Genomic DNA, 23,596 nt, shown 5'->3' on the forward strand with positions numbered 1-23,596 from the left:
GTCGAGCTCAAGCGACGAATCACAGTCCACACGAGTCGGACTGTTGCGCTTAAGGGATGAGAGAATTATCAGCACTAGTCACGAATGTGGTGTTGCTGTGTCCATCAGGAAGGGCACGATGGCAGTGAGCATTGTCACCACGAGAGGACTGGCCTCTCTCTCTACCCCTCTTTCCCAACAGCCCCAAACAACTTCAGAATTCCCAGGGAATAGGGATGGGGAAATCTCGCCACTCTTCATTACCAGGGTCACAGAGGGTCTACCGTGCGATCTCGCGATGGTTGGGAGAGGACAAAGTCCACCCCGCCCCTTGTGTGGAGGAGGCCGACCTTCCTCCTCGATACAGACGAGAACCACCGGGTTCCGGAGCCCCAGCTGAGAGGCGTGATAATAACGAAGTCGCTCTACGCTACATAAAACAAAAGAAAGACCACTCAAGACGAATGAAGACCCCGCTCTCGGAGGATGTACCACCGCAGCACCGCCAGGAGCCGAGCCACCACCACCGCCGCCAAGCCCTCTGGTGGAGGCCAGCACTAACTAACCCTGACTCAGGACTCGGGGTGGTGGACCTCAGAGAGGCGCTAACTCACCCAGTCCGGGTGAGGTGGTCTGTAGAGGAAATCCCCCCAAGATATGTATAAACAACGGAATGAGACTACCACAACAACATCATCTCATTTCCATCTGCCTCAAGCCCGTTCCTGGCTTCCAGCCACCACCCAACTCTCGAGTCCACGAACCAGATGTGTCCGGCAGCGTCACCTAAAGAACTATCACATCGCTGGAATGGAGTCGTGTGTGTACCATCCTCTCCTGCAGATCCATCCCCGAGGTCATCATCTGGTAGGCAGGTCTTGCTCTGACGTCTGACGCATCAAGGACAGAGCGTTTCAGGCCATGAAACTCTTCTCTTTTTCCTGTTTTAATTCCGTCTTCATCCCTGTTGGGAACCTACTTTTAAAGCTGCTCTTCGTAAATTCAAGGACAGTTTTCATAAGCTGGGATGATCCAGCTTCTTCTTCATGAGCTGATAAATCTTTCAGGTCCCTAAGCAGAATCATCTCCAGTCTCCATCTCACAACAGATAGCAACAATGTAAAAAAAAAAAAAAATAAATTCTAATGAATTCTAGTTATACTTTTGAGTCATAAAACAATTTAGGGCCATTTCTTATCATAACTGACTGCCATTTTAAATCTGCAACATAACACCTAGAGAGATTTCTACAAAGAATAATGAATTCAATATACCTATTTCTCCTTGAAAAGTCTACATCTTTCAGTCTCCAGAATATAAATATAGGCCCGTGTGCCATGGATCTATATGAGAATTCTTACAGAAATCAACATTAACAATACCCCCTCGTCCTACCATTACTAGCCTCTATCCGTACACACTATCCACTCATAGTCCACCGCACGAGAAACGTAATGATAAAAATGGAATAATGATAATAATAATAATAATAATAATAATAATAATGATAAGCTACAAAGAGTTGCCTAAAGTGGAGTGACCCAGGGTGGGGCCAATGAGGTTAGAAAATCCAAAAAGTCAGCAGATTTTCCGAATTCCTGCGAACTTCGGCGAAGACCATGGTGATGGGGAGAGAACGGTCGTGATCATGAGGGTAGGAAGGTGGTACCCATCCATCGAGGTGATGGGTTAGAGAGGATGGGGTTCCCATCCATCGTGGTGATGGGGAAAATTAATGGGTCCATAATCATTATCCAATCCTCCACCTCTCTCTCTCTCTCTCCCTGCCCATCTCCCTGGTGACGGTGGCAGGGAGAAAAAAAAATGATTCTATTAGATTCAATTTACGTGACGTCAGACACAGAATCCCCACGCGACACTGCCGGAAGATTCTCGGGCCTTGCTAGTGTTGGTGGTGATGATGGCGAGCAGTGCTGGTGGTGGCGAGCAGTGTTGGTGGTGGTGGTGGCGAGCAGTGTTGGTGGTGGTGATGGAGAGCAGTGCTGGTGGTGGCGAGTAGTGTTGGTGGTGATGATGGCGAGCAGTGGTGGTGGCGAGCAGTTGTTGGTGGTGATGGCGGGCAGTGTTGGTGGTGGTGGTGGCGAGTAGTGTTGGTGGTGGTGGTGGCGGCGAGCAGTGCTGGTGGTGGTGGTGGCGGCGAGCAGTGCTGGTGGTGGTGGTGGCGGCGAGCATTGCTGGTGATGGCGAGCGGTGTTGGTGGCGAGCAGTGAGGTGGGAGTGGCTGTGATGACAAAAGAAAGTTTTCTTTTCTCAGACTCTCTCACTGTCCACTAACCCTATTACGAACTTCTACGAGAGAGAGAGAGAGAGAGAGAGAGAGAGAGAGAGAGAGAGAGAGAGAGAGAGAGAGAGAGAGAGAGAGAGAGAGAGAGAGAGAGAGAGAGAGAGGAGTGTGACCTGATTCCGCGCCTTATATATACAGATCAATGAAGGCCACCGGTGAGTTTCTTGTACCAATATTTACACTCACATCTTCCCTGCGACGCGAAAACCAAACATTTCTCTTTTTCCACGTGGGGGAATATCTGCAAACACCACGTTAAACAACATACACAAAGATGTAATCACTCGTCATTAAAATTTCTAACATGAGCAACGGTTTATTGTTGTGTCAACAGGTGTGTTTCATAGTAATTACTTCAGATATCAGACGTAAAAGTAAATAGATTTAAAATGGAGGAAACGTAATACTGTTTATGAATAAAACATGAGCCATCTTTCTTGCGAGAGAGTAATCAGGTTGTAACATGTGTCAGCAAATGACGACTGGTCAGTTGCAGAGAGTAATCAGGTGGTATCATGTGTCAGCGAATGACGAGTGGTCAGGGCAAGCGTCGTCATGTTATCAAGAATCGTCAGCGAGCTGGAGCGTAGAATGGCGGACGCTCCATCAAGCAGCGTCACTAGAATACTCAGCTTCCATCCCGGTGACACAGGCCAACAGCCGTCCACCGTGCAATACACCGCGTCGGGGAACGGTCGCCGTTTCCTAGAAGGGAGCGCGCCGGAGTACGATCAATGTCCTCCACTGGCGTATCAGCTTACCATCGCCGACTCATGTTGTGTGGCGTCAAGGAACGATCCTTATCGCAACCCCAGTCTTGGAGTCTCAGCAGCCACGATCGCTATCGGCCGGAGGTGTGTGGATCAACGTACGCTCGCCCCCGCGCGCCTCCTCCTCCTCCCACCCTCTGGCACAACACCGACCACGAAAAATGTCGACCCGTAAGTCGTCGCATTCGTCTTTTTTCTTTGCGACTCAAGTCTAAACCCATCCATGAGAGGCGTAATCTAAACATGTCACGGTGACATGCAAATTATACACATCACGATGACATACAACCGTACAGTCTATCCCCCACACCATCACAACAGCAACCTCTCCTGAAGGAAAGTCCTCCTGCCGAAGGGCTTACAAGAACCTCTCCTACAGGCAAGTCCTCCTGCCGAGGGGACCGTCTCCGCTCGCGCACTGCAAATATCAGACCAGCGCAGGGAAATGACAGTGATGGCGACTTACGATGCAAATGAGAGGGTGGGAGTCTTCCTCTATATTTCATAAGCTTGTGCCCGGCCGGAGCCAACATGAGGAAGCGAGGCGGCCAAGTTCTTGGTGCTGCTGTGCATTATGCTAGTGTGATTACTACCTCGCGGGGGAAGGAAGGAAGGAGCGGAGCAGATAAATGTATGGGTACAGACTGAAATGAATGAGAGGTGAACACAAGGAAAGACGAAGAGACAAATATACAGGCCGGGAGAGAGAGAGAGAGAGAGAGAGAGAGAGAGAGAGAGAGAGAGAGAGAGAGAGAGAGAGAGAGAGAGAGAGAGAGAGAGAGAGAGAGAGAGAGAGAGAGAGAGAGAGTTGGAAACTGATAGTGTATGTACGACACTGTGTGAGAAGCCGAGACTAGTTAAGAAAACACCCTCACCGACACACCTTACCATGTCAAAGCACCAACACTTGGGAATCATCCTATGATGGCCGCTTTATTCCACGTCAGTCGCTGAGGAACAGAGGAATGCCGCCGGGGGAAAAGAAAGAAAAGACAAGACAATAGTATCTGGGTAACTGGGAGACGAAAGACAAAACAAACCAAAAAAAAAAGTCCTCTTCAAGTCCACTGGAGCGTTCCCGGGTAACTACTTAACTCTCTAGCAGTCGAATACCACGTCGTGTAAACCCCTGAGGAAAATCTGTAGCCTGAACAGAGGAAACGAATGTGACGACATAAGAATTCTATTCCACCAGTACGCACATATATCCTTGCAACACAGAAATGTATCTTTTATGTGTAAAGCAACTCGTGTACTTGTATATGTCAAGTAGTAACCGATAACTACTATGAACAAACAGGAAATAACCATACATGTTTTTAAATATGTAAGCCAAACACATATTTGATTTAATTTTCCTATCCATGCAGGTCAAAAAAAAAAAAAATGTACACAACACACCCACGTATATTTGTATATTTGGCCAATTCCATTGTGAGAGGAATTTAATTTGGACTGATACTGGCGAGCTAATTAACACATACCAAATATATAAAAATAATATATAAATATATAAATAATATATAAAAATTGCTGAAATTTACCTTCAAATCTGTGGGTATTTAGGTATGCATCTAAAGGAAAATTTAAAGCACTATGTGCAGTCATGATCAATCAAATCAAACATTAATCAACTTACCGTGTGTCACCTGCCATCTTGACCCTGTGGGTAACAGAACATGATGCAAGACATGTAAATTCTGTATTGACTTGCACAGTGCTGGTGACGTGCAAAAGTTAATGAGCATGTATGTTCCTTCCTAGTTCACTGCCACGTTTATGCATCTAATTAAGAATTGATAAAATTAATTATTCAAACCTGCATCACGTGTGTTCCACCATCATCATGTGACAGATTTCACTTGTATGCAACATAAATAATACAGATTACAAATTGACATCAGCTGTAACGAACATGACATCAAACTATACCTGATGTATGTTTATAATTACATGATTAATACAAATTCGAAAAGGAAAGTTACTGAGATGAATATGTGACCATTATCATATAATCAGTCATTCAGCTCACACAAGGATGTGGAAACATATAGTGGTTACGTTCACACACACACACACACACACACACATATATATATATATATATATATATATATATATATATATATATATATATATATATATATATATATATATATATATATATATATATATATATGTGTGTGTGTGTGTGTGTGTGTGTGTGTGTGTGTGTGTGTGGTTAAGGCAACAGTTCAGTACTGGCGAGATAAACCATAAAACTACTCAAGTGTATAATAGAATCTGCAGGAGACGCAAACACTAGCACAGTTAAATTATGTCTTGTGTGTGCACGAAATAAACTTGGGGAGGAACCCAGCAGTACTGTATTTCGTAAATTTGTCTGTTTGTGAATCACAAAAGTAAAGTTGTCACATTTCATTATTCCGTTACAGTCTGCGTAGATCGGGGTCAGGAATGAATCTATGTTGACAGCCCACGCACGTTTTCCGTTAGTATCTTAAAGGTATCATTGGCTGTGCAGCTGTGCTCCTGAGCTGGCCTGTCCGGTACACGATGTCTGAAACACTGTGAACGGTTCGGTCGTGTACGAGGAAGGAAGGAAGGCCTACAACGTAAGTACTTATAACACACCTACCTGGTCCTTGCTGCTGGAGAACCTACATCGCTGCTTCATCTGTCATCGAGGCTACTATCTTCTCGTTACGATGGTTCTCTCTGGTTGCCCCTGACAAGAGAAGATGACGAAGTGTTGTTAACAGTGATGATGGTCGTTACCTTCACCCCCTCCCTGACGACAGAGTAACATGGTAACGATGAGCAGTGCCCTTCCCAAGCTTGTAATTGTGTGAGGCTGACTGGACCCCTTACTGTAAAAATCATCACAGATTCTAAAAACTGACGATGTGTGAGCTTTAAAACCGGCGTATCAGTAAATAAATACACTTTCAGAATTGGAGGCGTGTGTTTGTTCCCATGCATCTGGTCATCTACACAACATAAGAGGCTATAGTCACTCACACATGTACACGAGGGATGTGTACGTATAAACACTTAACAAAGGTAGCCACGTGCACAGACTGTGCTGGTGAATGAGAGGATAGTCAGTGTGTGGTGTGTGTGTGTGTGTGGGACCACGGCAGTTCAAGACTGTGAGGTAAGGCTAGGCTTGGTCAATACTACCAACCCGCTGCTTCTCTCTCTCTCTCTCTCTCTCTCTCTCTCTCTCTCTCTCTCTCTCTCTCTCCCCCCCCCCCCCCGTATCCAACACCGCCTGTGTCCCAGTATCCCACACTGCCAGTGTCCTACACCGCCGCTCACGGTGTGTGTGTGTGTGTGTGTCAAGACAGCCGCTCAGGTCGGGTCGCTCTCTTTGTGACACAGTGCGCCAATTAGCTATATGTAGCGTCAAGTTTTATGACGTTAACCCACCAGCAACATGTAACATCACCTCCGTACGACAGCCATATAACGTTAATCTGCTTCGCTTACGTCCATTGTTCTTAAAGTTCACTGACCTTAGTGTTACGTAACGCCACTCAGAAAAATGGGCCACTGCCTATACTTTGCCGCGCTGCTATATGTAGTGCCACTTAGTAATGTGTAGCGCAAATTAGCGGCCTCACAATTCCCTCTTTGATACTGTCTAAAAAACACATCTTTTTCTGGACGCCAGAAAGGTGTGTGGACCATGCGGAATCCCACCTCGTGGTCTGAGGAAGTCTGCCTCTAGAACCAACACCTTGTGCCTGCTCGTCCGTTTCGCTTCACTCATAAAACTTTTCCTTCTTCGTCTCTTTAACTCCCATCTTAGGCATCAATCAAGACCTGATCTCACTGAGGACGTGCCTGTGGTTGGAGCCTTCGAGGGAATATATATATATATCCCCCACTAACCTCGCTTAAGCAGTGCCACTTGATCATGCTGTACACAACCCTAAGTACATGTGGGTTCGCTTATCTAAGTGTACACTTACTTGGCTTTATACAGAACCACTCTACTATAAGTAGCACTATCCACTGTTGAGCGTAGCTTCACTGCAGTATGAAGCGACATTCCACATTGTGCAACAACACTATACATCAATAATGATACATGCAGCAGCACAATACATCAATACTGGTACATGTAACAACACTACAGCAGTAATAGTACATGCAGCAAAATCATACATCAGCACTGGTACACGCAGCAAGACTACATTAGTAATCGTATATGTAGCAAAACTATATACAGCAGTTCTGGCACATCAGCAACACCGTTCATCAACAGCGGTACGTACATCAAGACAATACATCAACAGCGGTACGTACATCAAGACAATACATCAACAGCGGTACATACATCAAGACAATACATCAACAGCGGTACATACATCAAGACAATACATCAACAGCGGTACATACATCAAGACAATACATCAACAGCGGTACATACATCAAGACAATACATCAACAGCGGTACATACATCAAGACAATACATCAACAGCAGTGCATGCAGCAATACCATACATCAAGAGATACGTGTAGCAACATTTGTATGTGTATGTGTATGTGTGTGTGTGCGTGTGTGTGTGTGTGTGTGGCTTCAGCACACAACAAGACATGTGGCAGGCAATCCGGCAAGACAAATTGGCCATTCCTTGCCGGGGCAGGCGGCGGGATCCTCGATAACAGAGCCATTCCTATGCCTTTAGACAGTCCTTGCGGCCGTACCGCCAGACCTACAACCACCGCAGGAGGCACTGTCATCCGCCAGGGGGTTCTACAGCACAGCACTGCAAACACGAGTCGCTGATATATTGATATGAAGTCAGAGGCTCGCTGCAACGTCCTGTAAGGGAAGGAGCGAGGGAGGGAGGGAGGGAAGGTCGAAAGTGCTACAGCTACGGTAGGGAACCACTGGGTCACGTAGTACGAGAGAAGCTTGCGTGTAGCCTGGTTCCCTGTGGGTCACGTAGCACAAGATACGACTGTGTGTGTAGCCTGGTTCCCTGTGGGTCACGTAGCACTAGATACGACTGTTGTGTGTAGCCTGGTTCCCTGTGGGTCAGGTAGCACTAGATACATGTGTGTAGCCTGGTTCCCTGTGGGTCACGTAGCACTAGATACGACTGTTGTGTGTAGCCTGGTTCCCTGTGGGTCACGTAGCACTAGATACGACTGTTGTGTGTAGCCTGGTTCCCTGTGGGTCACGTAGCACTAGATACGACTGTTGTGTGTAGCCTGGTTCCCTGTGGGTCACGAAGCACTAGATACGACTGTGTGTGTAGCCTGGTTCCCTGTGGGTCACGTAGCACTAGATACGACTGTGTGTGTAGCCTGGTTCCCTGTGGGTCACGTAGCACTAGATACGACTGTGTGTGTAGCCTGGTTCCCTGTGGGTCACGTAGCACTAGATACGACTGTGTGTGTAGCCTGGTTCCCTGTGGGTCACGTAGCACTAGATACGACTGTGTGTGTAGCCTGGTTCCCTGTGGGTCACGTAGCACTAGATACGACTGTGTGTGTAGCCTGGTTCCCTGTGGGTCACGTAGCACTAGATACGACTGTGTGTGTAGCCTGGTTCCCTGTGGGTCACGTAGCACAAGATACGACTGTGTGTGTAGCCTGGTTCCCTGTGGGTCACGTAGCACTAGATACGACTGTGTGTGTAGCCTGGTTCCCTGTGGGTCACGTAGCACAAGATACGACTGTGTGTGTAGCCTGGTGCCCTGTAAGCACGGCGCTCGGTTCTGAGCAAGATCGAACACAGCGTCTGCATATTCCCAGACAGACACACTAACATGCACGGTCGGGATATTGATGCCAGCACGACAGGAGGAGAGCCTACACAAGTCCACGAAATATCGTTGTATCCTTCATGAATATAGTCATGAGACGGCCACGACTGGTCTATCCTTCCTGTGCTGTTATATTTTTGCTCTATCTCGTTCCAGGTTTCTTCTCGTAATTCATCCAGCGGGAAGCATCCAGAGCGGATATGAATGAGACCATAAAAGGAAAAAGTTCTGCAGAGCTGTATGATCGTCTATCTCTCCAGTTCAAATGTTTCTGAACACAAGCGCATTGGCGGAACCAAAAGCCGAGCTGCAGTTTCAGGTAAACAAACACGTACCTACCGGGTTACTGACGTCGTCTTTCACGGATAACTTGCCCAATACACACACACACACACTACCCAGAAGTCCTGGTATTTAAGAAAAAGACTCGACATTTCACGTATATATACAGATGTAGCTGTACATCTGCACTGACTGTGGCGATAGATATGACCTTAATCTGCCGTGTGAGCGGAATACAGACTGGTTCCGATGCTATACAATGGCTGTGTTAAAAGATGCCAGAGGTCAAACCAGACTAGCTTTACACAGGTCTTTTGTTCATGGTGGTACAGTTAGGTTGACCTCAGTAAATCTACTTCTACGTCAGTAGCAGTAACTAAGTTACGTAAGCTGAACCAACTGTACGTATGGTATCCATCTACTGATAGTTTACTTCCTTGTTTGGATACTATCATTTGTTGCAGTGATTCTGTTTGTTGTATATGCTTCTTGTGCAGCCTTAGATGCCACCACCACTCACCGTCCGTACTCTCTGCCATAACTGCTCCTTCTCAGTGGTGCCGAGGATCGTGGATCCACTCGCCTACCACTGTGACCATCTTCCTGCACCGAGACCAGAACCATTTTACCACCTTCATGCATCAAGTGTGGCCCACGTTCGTGCAGCAGCAGTGTGGCCATCTTCACGCTGCACTGCGGCCATCTTCGAGCCGGAGCAGCAGCAGTGTGGCCATCTTTACAGCCGTCCGCAAGAGTTCGGGAGGCAGTAAAGCTGGCGGAGGAGGCACTGTTAATTCATGCAGGAGGCTGGAAAGGTCACATGGGGATCCTCCTTAGCGCTGTTGGTGAGGGAGGATTGGGGGAGAGTGTTGGAGGTGGTGGGGAGAAGGCTTTGCGAAGGTGGGTGGGTGTCGTTGTGGCGGGGAAGTCGCTGTGGTGGGTGTGAGTAGCGAAGTCCCACCACAAGCGTTGAGGTGGGCAGAGGCTGAAGGTTTTTTCCAAACATGACGGGTTGTTTGGACGCCAGGGTGTATGTGTAGTTCGAAGGTAAACAAGCAGTTAAGGTGCGGGAAGGAAGAAACTAATGGTGACACTAGTCAGAAGGAGAGAGAGAGAGAGAGAGAGAGAGAGAGAGAGAGAGAGAGAGAGAGAGAGAGAGAGAGAGAGAGAGAGAGAGAGAGAGAGAGAGTGGAGCAGTCCCTGCCGGACACTACCCTTGGTCAAACACACATCCTGAACCTCACTCACCTGACTCAGATTTGGGAGTGACTGTCATGTAAGTGAATATCTTGCCAATGGCTCTATAATGGATGGTACCTTGCCAACACGGTCTTGTAACGAGATACCTTGCCAGTCGTCTTGCAGTGGCGTACCTAACCAATGGTAAACATAAATTAGCAGTCATCAATAAACTCTATCAATCAAATGCTGTCATTAATAAACCCCATCAATCAAATGCTTTCATTAATAAACCCTATTAATCAAATGCAATATAAACCCCATTAATCAAATCCTGTCATTAATAAACCCTATAAATCATAAATGCTGGCAAAAGAGATTCTTTTTTTTTTATGTTTACATGAGACGAAAAAGCAGCCATCTTAACTCTATAATCCGGAAAAGCTATAGAAGGGTTTAGTCTACTTTGACTGGTTTCATGGAGACCGCCGCCCTCAGATGAGACGTCCAGAAGCGGATTGTCTAGATCTAATAGGCTAGATCGAGACTCGGGGTGAAGCCTGTCCTAGGTAGCTATTGTATATGGGATCAGACTCTGAAGCCTATCCTAGGTAGCTAATGTATATGGGATCAGACTCTGAAGCCTATCCTAGGTAGCTATTGTATATGGGATCAGACTCTGAAGCCTACCGTAGGTAGCTATTGTATATGGGATCAGACTCTGAAGCCTTTCCTAGGTAGCTGCTGTATATGTGGTCAGACTCCCTGACTTGTTTTAGGTCTTTCATAATGACACCAACATAACGGACTGTCAATAATATTCATACCAACGCAAAGACAAACAAACCTAACCATAGCTCAGTCTTGCACCAACCTAACCACAAACTGACCTAAAGGTGTCTTAAACCAACATAACCACACACTAACTTCAGCATAAGCATTTAACAATAAAAACACAATGACAGTATAAGTCTTAGACCAACATAAACACACAAACACGCACACTGACCTCAACTTAACAGACTTACACAAATGCTACCACACCGCTCTCCTCGTAACACACTCCACTCCACCAGCATAACCACACAGTTTTTCACACATTTTCACCAACAATAGCACACTGTTCTCCACATAACATTCTCACACCAACATAAACACACTGTTCTTAACATATTACATTCCCACACCAACAAAACCACACTTATCCACATAATACATTCCCACACCAACATAACCACAATGTTCTCCACATACTACATTCCCACACCAACAAAACCACACTTATCCACATAACACATTCCCACACCAACAAAACCACACTTATCCACATAACACATTCCCACTCCAACATAACCACACTTATCCAAGTAACACATTCCCACACCAACATAACCACACTGTTCTTCACATAACACATTCCCACACCAACATAACCACCACACTTTACACCCAGATAAACCAATGTGCTGTACAAGAAGTACGTTTTCTCAGGATGATCTTTTATTCATGGGTGGAGTGGCCTCCGTACAGCTGAGCTGGAACATCGTATCTTCGGAGAAATATAAATATTGCCGGACCATGAAATTCGCTGTATATCCCAGCAGCGAGGTGGGAACTGCTGGGGTTACGACCTTCACCCACACACTCTCCTTCCTTCTCGCACAACCTGTCAATGCAATTTCAGTTTTTGTTAATAAATCTACCGCATATATATATATATATATATATTGCAGATCACAGCGATGCGCGTGATCTAATATTTGCTAATAAACTCTAGGAAAGATGAAAAACGATTTAAGTCCTAAGTGCACTTTCGCGTATAATTACATCATCAGGGGAGATACATGAGTTAGGCAGAAGACTTAGAAGTCAGTACACACACACACACACACACACACACACACACACACACACACAACCCCGCTAACGCGGAAGACAGCGACAAAGCAAAATAAATATAATAAATAAAATATATATATATATATATATATATATATATATATATATATATATATATATATATATATATATATATATATATATATATATGCCATTTCCCGCGATAGCGAGGTAGCGTGAAGAACAGAAGACTGAGCCTGTGAAGGAATATCCTCGCTTGGCCCCCTTCACAGTTCCTTCTTTTGGAAAAGTAAAAACGGGAGGGGATGATTACTAGTATTCTTTCTCCCCTCTCTCCAGGGATAATATATCCATTTTGAGAAAAAAAGAACAGCTTATATCTGTCCTTTTTCAAGTATTCTATTTAGCTTTATACATAACAATCAAAAGTTTCTTGAACCTTGATAGAATTCTTTCCCTGCCAGACAACTGGCAAGTGTCAACCAACAGGATCCAATGGACACGTCCGCTTCCGCTTGTAACCTTCACTGTTCGGTATGGGAACAGTGTAGGGGAGGGAAGGCAGGAGGAACTGGATAGTCGGTGTCCGGGAGGGACACAGTAATGGCTTGTTTGGTAGCGGAGCTATTACTAACATGAAATTCACGGCGAAGGTTAATCCGTTTTTAATATTTGTATTATTTTACAAACCATATAATCTTCATCGCTATAGAGGAGAGATAAGAATTGATCATTGCATGATTATGTTGCACATACGAAGCAAACAATAATCTGACCTACATATTCTGCATATATGAAATACATGACAGCTAGAGACTGAGTGTGAACGAATGTGGCCTTCGCTGTCTTTTCCTGGCGCTACCTCGCTCGCTTGCAGGGGGAGGGGGTTGTCATTTCATGTGTGGCGGGGTGGCGACGAGAATGAATAAAGGCAGCAAGTATGAATTATGTACATGTGTATATATGTATATGTCTGTGTATGTATATATATGCATACGTTGAAATGTATAGGTATGTATATGTGCGTGTGTGGACGTGTATGTATATACATGTGTATGTGGGTGGGTTGGGCCATTCTTTCGTCTGTTTCCTTGCGCTTCCTCGCTAACGCGAGAGACAGCGACAGTATAATAAAATATATATATATATATACATATATATATATATATATATATATATATATATATATATATATATATATATATATATATATATATATATATATATGCAGATGACAACAAATAGAATGAATAACAAAGTATATTAATCATATATCCAATTATAGTTTAAACTTTCCTATTACAAGAAATAAAATTAACAAGGAATAAAAATTACACTGAAGAACTTAAAAAAACGTGAGACGACGAAAAATTCATCTTATAAAAATTAACGGACATTATTGGACTAAAAAAAAAGTTATCTGAAGTTAACTGATCCGATAAAGATTATGTAAGATAACTCCCGATAATAGTCCGATAACAAAAATTGCCTTCGATAATCACGTTATAGGATTATCGCTTTAGTGTCCAACTTTGTATATACACAACATGTGGAAACAGAAATAAAAGAAAACTTACACTCTAGGAAAGACACAGAATATCACACAAGAAAGTCCATCCATAAACACGTTAAGGATGACCAAGCGACACCTTTTATTGTCCGGTTGTGGAACCGAGGTCAGCTCAAGCTCGTCCAATTCTCTGACCTTCGTTGGCAGACTTGGTAGATTGTGGCGGGTCACAATGACGTGTCCCACCCGTGTGCGTCCTACTGGCGGGCCATCAAAGAGATGTATGGCGGTGGTCATGTTTGTCTGGATGTTGATGACGGGTGTTTTCTCCCTAAATGTGAGTGGCTTCTAATATCTTGTAGTCTCCTTCGATCACTGCAACTAGTCATGATTTTGGTGTTATAAACACTATAATCTCCCTCGTTAGTCTAGTGCCACGCTTTTGTTCGTGATGTTGGTTTTAATTCCACCTTCTTGTTACTGGAGCGAGAGGCGGCGGCTCAGGGTGAAGGCTGTACGTCCACTGTAGTTTGTCTGGTGGGGCTGACAGTCCTCAATAGTGCATCGGTACCATATACCACTGTTCATGACGAGCGAGCAGGTTTTCCGATTGTTGTAGTATATTACCAGACCGATATCCTTGTCTTCATCAATCGCAGTGCAGCTTCTGGCCACAATATATCGCAAGACCTTCTCGTCCTTTCGATATGCTGTAGTAAACTTTAATGCCGTCACGTTGAGATTGTCTGTCTGCCACGAGGTATTGCTCCAGCATGTTGTTCACAAATTCGGTATCTGAATATCCATTGTTAACTAACATTTGCCGGACACGTCGAAGTTCTTGGTGTGGAAGTTGCCAGGTTGAGCATACCTTGATCGCTCTCCTCACGTATGCACGAATGAAACTCCTGCAATTTTGAGTGCATTCACTTACTCCATTCATACATTTACCTTGGGGTTGGTGGGTTTTCTGTATATAAGAAAATCATTCCCTAATCCAAGGTAATGGTTGAAATGTTATATATAAAAAAGTTTAATAAGAGCAAATACAGTACGTTCATTTTTTCCCCCCGTTGTTGCTGGAAATTAATGGGTCCGGGGAATATGTATTCTCCAGTCAGTAATCTAGTTGAAGGACTGCAGTTTCTCTATATTCCAGTCAGTAACTCAGTTGAAGGACTGTGGGACTTATATATACAACTCTGACGCAGTGGAAGGACTAAAGGATGTATATATATATACTTCGGTCAGTAAGCCAATTAAAAAACAATTAAGATTTCATTCCCCAAATATCTGACGGAAAACATGGAAACTTCAAATGTATATATCAAAAAAATACTGTATATACGTAAATGTATGGACATACACACAGACCTTTACCAGTATACATATATAGTGCATATCTAAAAAGAACATCAGACGATCAATAACAATTTTTTTTTAACGAATATTCGAATATCCATTAAAAATCATTTTACGTGGGTCCCCTACACTGCAGTGTTGCCCAAACTTTTTTGGACGTGACCCTGAACACAATTTTTTTTGGGCCTAGCGACCCTCAGGGCGGAAACACAGTTTCAGTGTGTTTCTTCATTTGGTTTTATCCAATACATTTTCACTGAATTTAGCTTTAATTTGATAATCAACAAATTTCGACATTTCTTACATTGATCGAAAAAAAAAATCAAAGGCACAACTTCGTGTAAATGTAATATATTGCAAGATTAGGCAAAGCACAGAAAAGCAGACTTTTGACTGGCAACTATGACGCTGCTTCATGGGCGAACAAGATCTGACCACTGATTCTTGGCTTATAAACTTAGTAAACAAAAATTTGGGTTACCATGATGAGATGCTTTACTACGATCATACAAATGACAGGAATCTGATCACTTCTCTCTTGAAATGGACGTCACTGCAAAAACTTTGAAGGGAGAAAACATTTAGTGTTTTAGTGGCTACTGTGATGCTCCTTCGTTTTATGGGCGAGCTCTTCCAGATTCGGCTATGTGATGATGGCCAGCGCACAGCGCAAACCATGCTGAGGATTCAGACGGTTCCTTGCTATAGTCCGGATCGTCACAGGAGCTGGAAATCCTTGTTGACAGAAAAGGGAGAAGAGCCTTTTCAGCCTCGCTAGTCAGAACAGGCTTATCCTTGAGTTGAGCCCAGAATTCAGAGTACGAGAGACTTTCAAAACGTTGCTTCTGCACCTGATTTTTTCCTGGAGATCTATAACTTCTTCTTGAGCACCAAGGGATATCTTCTCTACCTTCACTGACGCTCACACCGAACACATTCCTAACCCATCTATGTTGACAAAGGTGGACACACTCAGGGAAATTTTTGTCTATTTCCTCCTGAGGCTTCTTCCAACGATCTTGAAAAACCACTTTAATTAACGTCAGCAAGGGCTGGTTCTGACGAAACCTCCAGCACTGCCGCACTCACTCAGTTCTGGAAAAGCAGCCGTTTTTGCCCTGGCTTATCTTTCTCTCCAAAGTACAAGTTTCTTCTTCAATGAAGCACTGTTTTTTTTTTTTTTCCCACAAATGTCCATCGTAGTTTAACTTGGGCCTTGCATGTGTCTGAGTTCAGTTTATTCTGGTGTCGGAAGATGTCGCCTGAATAAGCTAGCTTTGCCACCCAAGCAGGATCTTTGAAGCAGTTTATGCTTCTTATCTTGGAGAAAAACTTCTACTTCAGCTTTTAGTTCAGTAACCCGTCCACGAACGCACCCTCGAGGCAGCCAGCAGACATCAGAGTGGAAGAGTAAGTCCTGGTGATGTGATACAATCTCTTCACACATTATATGCAAAGTGCCTGAGTTTAGAGCTGCTGGTTTGACCAGCCTCTCCCCAGTGTTATGAGGCTTTTTTGTATCTGGCAATACGCTATGCCACTTCAAAAGACGCCTATGAAGCTTTCCCCATAGAAAAAGCTGAGCTGACACCGTTCAACAGTGTCACGAGTGTATAGTTCAACAGTGTCACGGGTGTATACCGTTCAACAGTGCCATGGGTGTATACCGTTCAACAGAGTCACGGGTGTATAGTTCAACAGTGTCACGGGTGTATACCGTTCAACAGTGCCATGGGTATACACCATTCAACAGTGCCATGGGTGTATATCGTTCAACAGTGCCACGGGTGTATACCGTTCAACAGAGGTCTTTTCACCAGCAAAACTTTGAACAGTACAGTTGTCTTCTGACAAATATTAACTGGTACATTATGAATGTGACATATCTTGTCACGGGAAGTTAAGGGGTGACAGCTGTCAGGCCCTGATGGCGTCAGAGCACGTGTTGACAAAGTAATTGTTGGTGGTGGTCTAAACCCCCCCTGCAGTGGACATATAAAAACATCCTTTACTTCCCATATATATTTTCTTTCCTGTTCTACATGTCAAAGAAACAAAAATTGGTAAAATAAATCTATAAATAAATAGATAAATATTGTGGTGTATTAATTAGCGTTGTTATATTTCATACACAGACTCGCTCGGGTTTGAATCATGCGCGCGACAATTGGCCCTCAGCCAACCCAGTTGTTGAGTGTCCTCTCTGGTATGGTCGATTAATGGGTACCTGATATATATATATATATATATATATATATATATATATATATATATATATATATATATATATATATATATATATATATATACGTCGCCATTTCCCGCATTAGCGAGGTAGCGTTAAGAACAGAGGACTGAGCCTTAAGAGGGAATATCCTCACCTGGCCCCCTTTCTTTGTTCCTTCTTTTGGAAAATTTAAAACGGGAGGAAAGGATTTCCAGCCCCCAGCTCCCTCACTTTTAGTCGCCTTCTACGACAAGCAGGGAATACGTGGGAAGTATTCTTTCTCACCAATCCCCGGGATATATATATATATATATATATATATATATATATATATATATATATATATATATATATATATATATATATATATATTTCAGTATCGCCCAGAATAACCCTGTCCACACACCATGTAAGGGGAGGAAGGTCAGCGACGTCAGGTCACATCATCAGACCTCACTGGCCACCTGCTCTGCACGGGGGATTAGTGAAGCCCCGCCTGACTGCTGGCTCGTGTGCTTTTAAGGAGTTCAACACTTGTATCTCCCCAAGTCTGTCTGAGGATGGAATAATCGAAAGTACTCACAGTTCCTATTTTCTCTTTCCAGTGGCGAATGTGCATTATACACTTGATCGCCGTTTCCCGTGTTAATGAGGCAGAGCCAGGACAGACGAAGAAAAACCCATCCACTTATATAAACACACACACACACACACACACACACACATGCATATATAAACATCATACAAACCTCCAACAGCCAGGACAGAACCCGGGACCCCTGTGCAACAGGCGGGAGCGCTACCGCCAGGCTATGATCGCTCCTAATAGGGAAATGACTATTCGAATACTATGTACTCGAAGACCGGTGTAGACCCCGTTGCTCACCAACGTGAGACGAAGGGTATTCGAGGACATAGAATTCGAATAGTCATTTCCCTATTAGGGGCGATCATAGCCTAGCGGTAGCACTCCCGCCTACCAGTCTGCCCAACATAAAACGTATCACAGTTTCTACATGGTACTCTAAGGATGCATCCTGCAAAACTTTCTGGTGAGCTCCTGATGAGATGTTCTTTATAGTGCTGTTGTTGCTGAAGGCAACACTTACATTAAAGAATTCAAGCAACATGGGAGGCAAAGTAAAATTATCATTAAAAGGGAGAACTAAAAGGTTCTTGGTGTCAAGGGGAGATTTGGGCTCAACTCCATAAAACGATTTCTTTGCCAACTTTAAGGTACATATCAATGAAAGATCTCAGATACTTTAACTTGGATCCAATAGAATATATCTAACTCATCATCAATAAACTCTGGACTGCAAACACGTAATGCCCTAAGGAACATAGACAGAAATGATGATAATTCAACTCTGTCATGTTAAGCCGAGTAATAATGGATGTATGAGTATACATTGGTAGGTTTTCTGCACATGCTAAACTTAAAACCTGTTTCCATCCCTTGATTAAGACCTCAGCTCCCCATGCCATCTCAGCTAACATAAAAAAAAAAAAAGATATAAATGGACAGATAGCCAGAGAGATAGAGACAGATAACGTTTTACGAGATAGCCATGTGAGATGACTGAAATTACCGTTCCGTCTCAGCCACCACACCACACATATCAACCCTAACGGCGGGGCATACATACCGAGAATCCATACTAAGATATGTATACTTACAAATTACACCAAGAGACCACACCAGGAGACACATACCAACAAACCAAACTAAGAAATACAAACCAACAGACCTCACCGGAAGACACAGACCAACAAACCACACCAGGAGACAGACCAACAGACCACACCAGAAGACGTACCGACGGATCACACTAGAAGACACAGACCAACAGATCACACCGTGAGACACATACCAACAGACTCACACTAGGAGACACATACCAACAGACCACACCAGAGGACACAGACCAACAGACCACATCGGGAGACACAGACCAACAGGCCACACCAGGAGACACATATGAACAGACCACACCAGAAGACACAGACCAACAGGCCACACCAGGAGACACATACCAACAGACCACACCAGAAGACACAGACCAACAGGCTACACCAGGAGACACATACCAACAGACCACACCAGAAGACACAGACCAACAGGCCACACCAGGAGACACATACCAACAGACCACACCAGAAGACACATACCAACACAGGAGGGAGGGAGGGAGGGAGGTAGGTAGGTAGGTAAGGCCGCCCCTAACGTTAAAGTTGAGCAGCTTGAAGGTGTAGAGCCCGTCTCTCCCACCATCCCATACGGCCCTCCAGGGACGACCTTCCAGCCCGCTCCTTCCAGAGGCAACCTTCCAGACCCACCCTTCCTCTCCCATTCCTCCAAGGGCGATCTACCAGGCCTGTTCCTCCACGGGCAACCTTCCAGGCCCGGTCTTACATAAGAGACTTTAAAGACCTGTTCCTCCAGAGGCGACCACCGTCCAGGCTCAACCATCCAGAAGTGACCCTTAAGGCCCAGTCTTCCAGAGACGACCTTCCAGGCCCATTCTTCCAGAGGTGGCCTTCCTGGCCCGCTCCTCCAAGCACAGTTATGACCCAAATTAATCTCCAGCTGAGTAATTTACGGAGAAAAATAGTCCCCCGGCTGTTGCCGGTGACAAAACGCTACTCCCAAGCTGTCCCCGTGTGTATTATGGCGGGCAGCTGGAGCACAGGGACGTAGCTGTACTGCTTCCTGTGGAAATGTAACACTTCTCTGTGCAGCTGGAGCATGGGGACCTAGCAGTGGTGCTTCCTCTGGGCCTATCATAACACTTCTGGTGCAGCTTCAGCGTGATGACGTAGTAACGGTTTGTGTGCCTGTAACACTCCTGGCTGAGCTATTGTACTCACTACAGACGTGCAATCTGGTAGAGGTGTGGTACTAATTATACATAGCTACATAACCTGTTGCAGCAGAAGGATGAACCAAGGGGACTGAAAAAAAAAGAAAGAAAAAAAGGCTCAGCAAGTAGAGCACAACCTGTAGATTTTTTTTTCCTGAAAAATGTACACAACACAACGACTATGCAGCGCCCGAAATGCCCAAAGCAATGGGATACGAGAGAGAGAGAGAGAGAGAGAGAGAGAGAGAGAGAGAGAGAGAGAGAGAGAGAGAGAGAGAGAGAGAGAGAGAGAGAGAGAGAGAGAGAATAAGGCATTAAAGTACTGTAAACATATTCAAGAATCACTACAAACTGTTCCATAAATTCATCAGGGTAAACCATATTAAGGACATGATATGAAGATCATAAAATCCAAAGTTGGGCACTAAAAGCATTACTCCTATAACAGATAATTATTGAAGTAATTTTTGTTATCGGACTCTTATCGGAACTTAACTTCCATAATGGTTATCGGACCAGTTAACTTCCGATAACTCGATTTCTTTTAGTCCGATAATGTCCGTTAATTTTTTCCAATAAAATTTTCGTTTTTCTTTTTAGGTTCTCCAGTATAATTCACATTTTTTGTGTAATCGGAAACTTTAAGCTATAATTGATTAGCTAACTGATATACTTTGTTGTTCATTCTATCTGTTGTTATTTACATGTATATATGATAATATCTTGTGTTACATGTATAAATAAAATATGTAGCTCAGATGTATCGTTTATTTGCTTCGTATGTGCAACATAATCATGCAATGATTAATTCTTATCTCTCCTCTATAGCGATGAAGATTATATGGTTTGTAAGATAATTTTTTTTTTTTTTTTTTTTTTTTTTATACTTTGTCGCTGTCTCCCGCGTTTGCGAGGTAGCGCAAGGAAACAGACGAAAGAAATGGCCCAACCCCCCCCCATACACATGTACATACACACGTCCACACACGCAAATATACATACCTACACAGCTTTCCATGGTTTACCCCAGACGCTTCACATGCCTTGATTCAATCCACTGACAGCACGTCAACCCCTGTATACCACATCGCTCCAATTCACTCTATTCCTTGCCCTCCTTTCACCCTCCTGCATGTTCAGGCCCCGATCACACAAAATCTTTTTCACTCCATCTTTCCACCTCCAATTTGGTCTCCCTCTTCTCCTCGTTCCCTCCACCTCCGACACATATATCCTCTTGGTCAATCTTTCCTCACTCATTCTCTCCATGTGCCCAAACCATTTCAAAACACCCTCTTCTGCTCTCTCAACCACGCTCTTTTTATTTCCACACATCTCTCTTACCCTTACGTTACTTACTCGATCAAACCACCTCACACCACACATTGTCCTCAAACATCTCATTTCCAGCACATCCATCCTCCTGCGCACAACTCTATCCATAGCCCACGCCTCGCAACCATACAACATTGTTGGAACCACTATTCCTTCAAACATACCCATTTTTGCTTTCCGAGATAATGTTCTCGACTTCCACACATTTTTCAAGGCTCCCAAAATTTTCGCCCCCTCCCCCACCCTATGATCCACTTCCGCTTCCATGGTTCCATCCGCTGCCAGATCCACTCCCAGATATCTAAAACACTTCACTTCCTCCAGTTTTTCTCCATTCAAACTCACCTCCCAATTGACTTGACCCTCAACCCTACTGTACCTAATAACCTTGCTCTTATTCACATTTACTCTTAACTTTCTTCTTCCACACACTTTACCAAACTCAGTCACCAGCTTCTGCAGTTTCTCACATGAATAATACAAATATTAAAAACGGATTAACCTTCGCCGTGAATTTTATATTAGTAATAGCTCCGCTACCAAACAAGCCATTACTGTCTTCCTCCCGGACACCGACTATCCAGTTCCTCCTGCCTTCCCTCCCCTACACTGTTCCCGTACCGAACAGTGAAGGTTACAAGCGGAAGCGGACGTGTCCATTGGATCCTGTTGGTTGACACTTGCCAATTGTCTGGCAGGACAAGAATTCTATCAAGGCTCAAGAATCTTATAACTTATGTATAAAGCTAAATAAAATATTTCAAATAGGACAGATGTAGAATTTTTTCTCACAAAATTCACAGGACAACTAGATCTAATAAAAGGACAGACTTGGCAACGTTGCACACACTGTGGATTCGGCCGTACCGGCAAGTATCTGGTAACGCTGTTCAGTATCATCGTCAACATGACAACTTTCAGTTCTCTAACTACTCTCTCACGGTCTGGTCTCTACAACTCACAACTGTACATGACTACAACGGGCCATGCCATGACCATGGAACACCAGGACGAAGTTCTCAACATTGAGATCGCCTCTGTCTTGAGCAATTCTGAGTCTTAGCCACACTCCTCTGTCTCTGGCGGAGACTTGTCTGCCATCTGACAGCCAGGACCCAGGAGCCTTTCCAAAACCTCTGGCCCCCACCTGGAGTGCTACTTCAGGCTCAGCCGTCAGCACAAGGACAACAAGGTACTCTATTATGAGGGCCGAAAATGCCAGCCGACAAAGAAAATATGTAGAGGCCATGTCACCAGCCTTAATGATTGGCTAATTCCGAGTTTGTATATGACTACTGTACCGTATGGCATGCATAACAATTTGATAAATGTAGTTAAAATTCAAGCTTATCTTTCATGTTCCCGACTTAAAGAATATTTGGTAAATTAAGATTAAGTTCAAAGTTTGGTTACAAGGGTTTCAAAACTACATTTTCTTATAAAAGAATCAAGCAAAAACGTTGTAAAACTAGTAGAAAATGTTTACTTATTCCTGGATTTAGCATAAATAAGCATTTTCTATGGGTTTTAAAGCATTTTTCCCTTGTGTTATTACTTTTTTCCTACTTAAACGTTATCGTTAACTTCCGATAATAGCTATTAAAATTATCGGATTCTCGATATCGGACTTAAAAACGGGGGGTTATCGGACAATCGTTATTGAAGTTAAATTCTCAGATTTCGGTGCCCAACAACACTGAATTAAACTCACTGGATACTGTTTAAAACATAGACGAGGTTATGTGTGGGCAGCTGAGAGATAATAGACAGATGAGCCTCTGTAATAGCGGAGTAGGATGTCTGGGACGGGGATGACGCTCAGGAACAATGAAATAAACATAAACACAAACAGACGTAAAAGCGTCTGATCAAGGCTGCCATAAAGACCACGGCCCGGGTGGTACAAACACCCTAAGAGAGGCCATTACAGGCCCTGCCTAGGATCTTGTTCGAGATGGGGTCTGCACCACGGGAGAGCTAAACGGTAAGCATTCTTATCACAAAAACTGAAAACTGTTCGAAACTACAGATCGGAGAACTATCAGAGGATAGATTACACATCACAGCAAAGAATATAATCAGGGGAAAAAATCATCTTGGTTAAAACGAATTATACAGATGACGCAATATCGGTTGAGG

General features: G+C 44.0%; 1 protein-coding gene across 3 annotated transcripts in view; it reads right to left on the reverse strand.

The window, feature by feature from the left end:
* Positions 1-23,596, reverse strand: part of DopEcR (G-protein coupled receptor DopEcR) — a 142,720-nt gene that overhangs the window by 112,164 nt on the left and 6,960 nt on the right. For all 3 annotated transcript variants that reach the window (XM_071677500.1, XM_071677499.1, XM_071677496.1), the window contains exons 2-4: positions 11,781-11,965; positions 10,369-10,493; positions 5,693-5,782 (exon numbers count right to left, since the gene is read on the reverse strand). The gene's annotated coding sequence lies outside the window, so the exon portion shown is untranslated. The remainder of the gene's footprint in view (positions 1-5,692; positions 5,783-10,368; positions 10,494-11,780; positions 11,966-23,596) is intronic.

The sequence above is a fragment of the Panulirus ornatus genome, chromosome 25 (assembly GCF_036320965.1).
Source record: "Panulirus ornatus isolate Po-2019 chromosome 25, ASM3632096v1, whole genome shotgun sequence".
Classification (NCBI taxonomy): domain Eukaryota; kingdom Metazoa; phylum Arthropoda; class Malacostraca; order Decapoda; family Palinuridae; genus Panulirus; species Panulirus ornatus.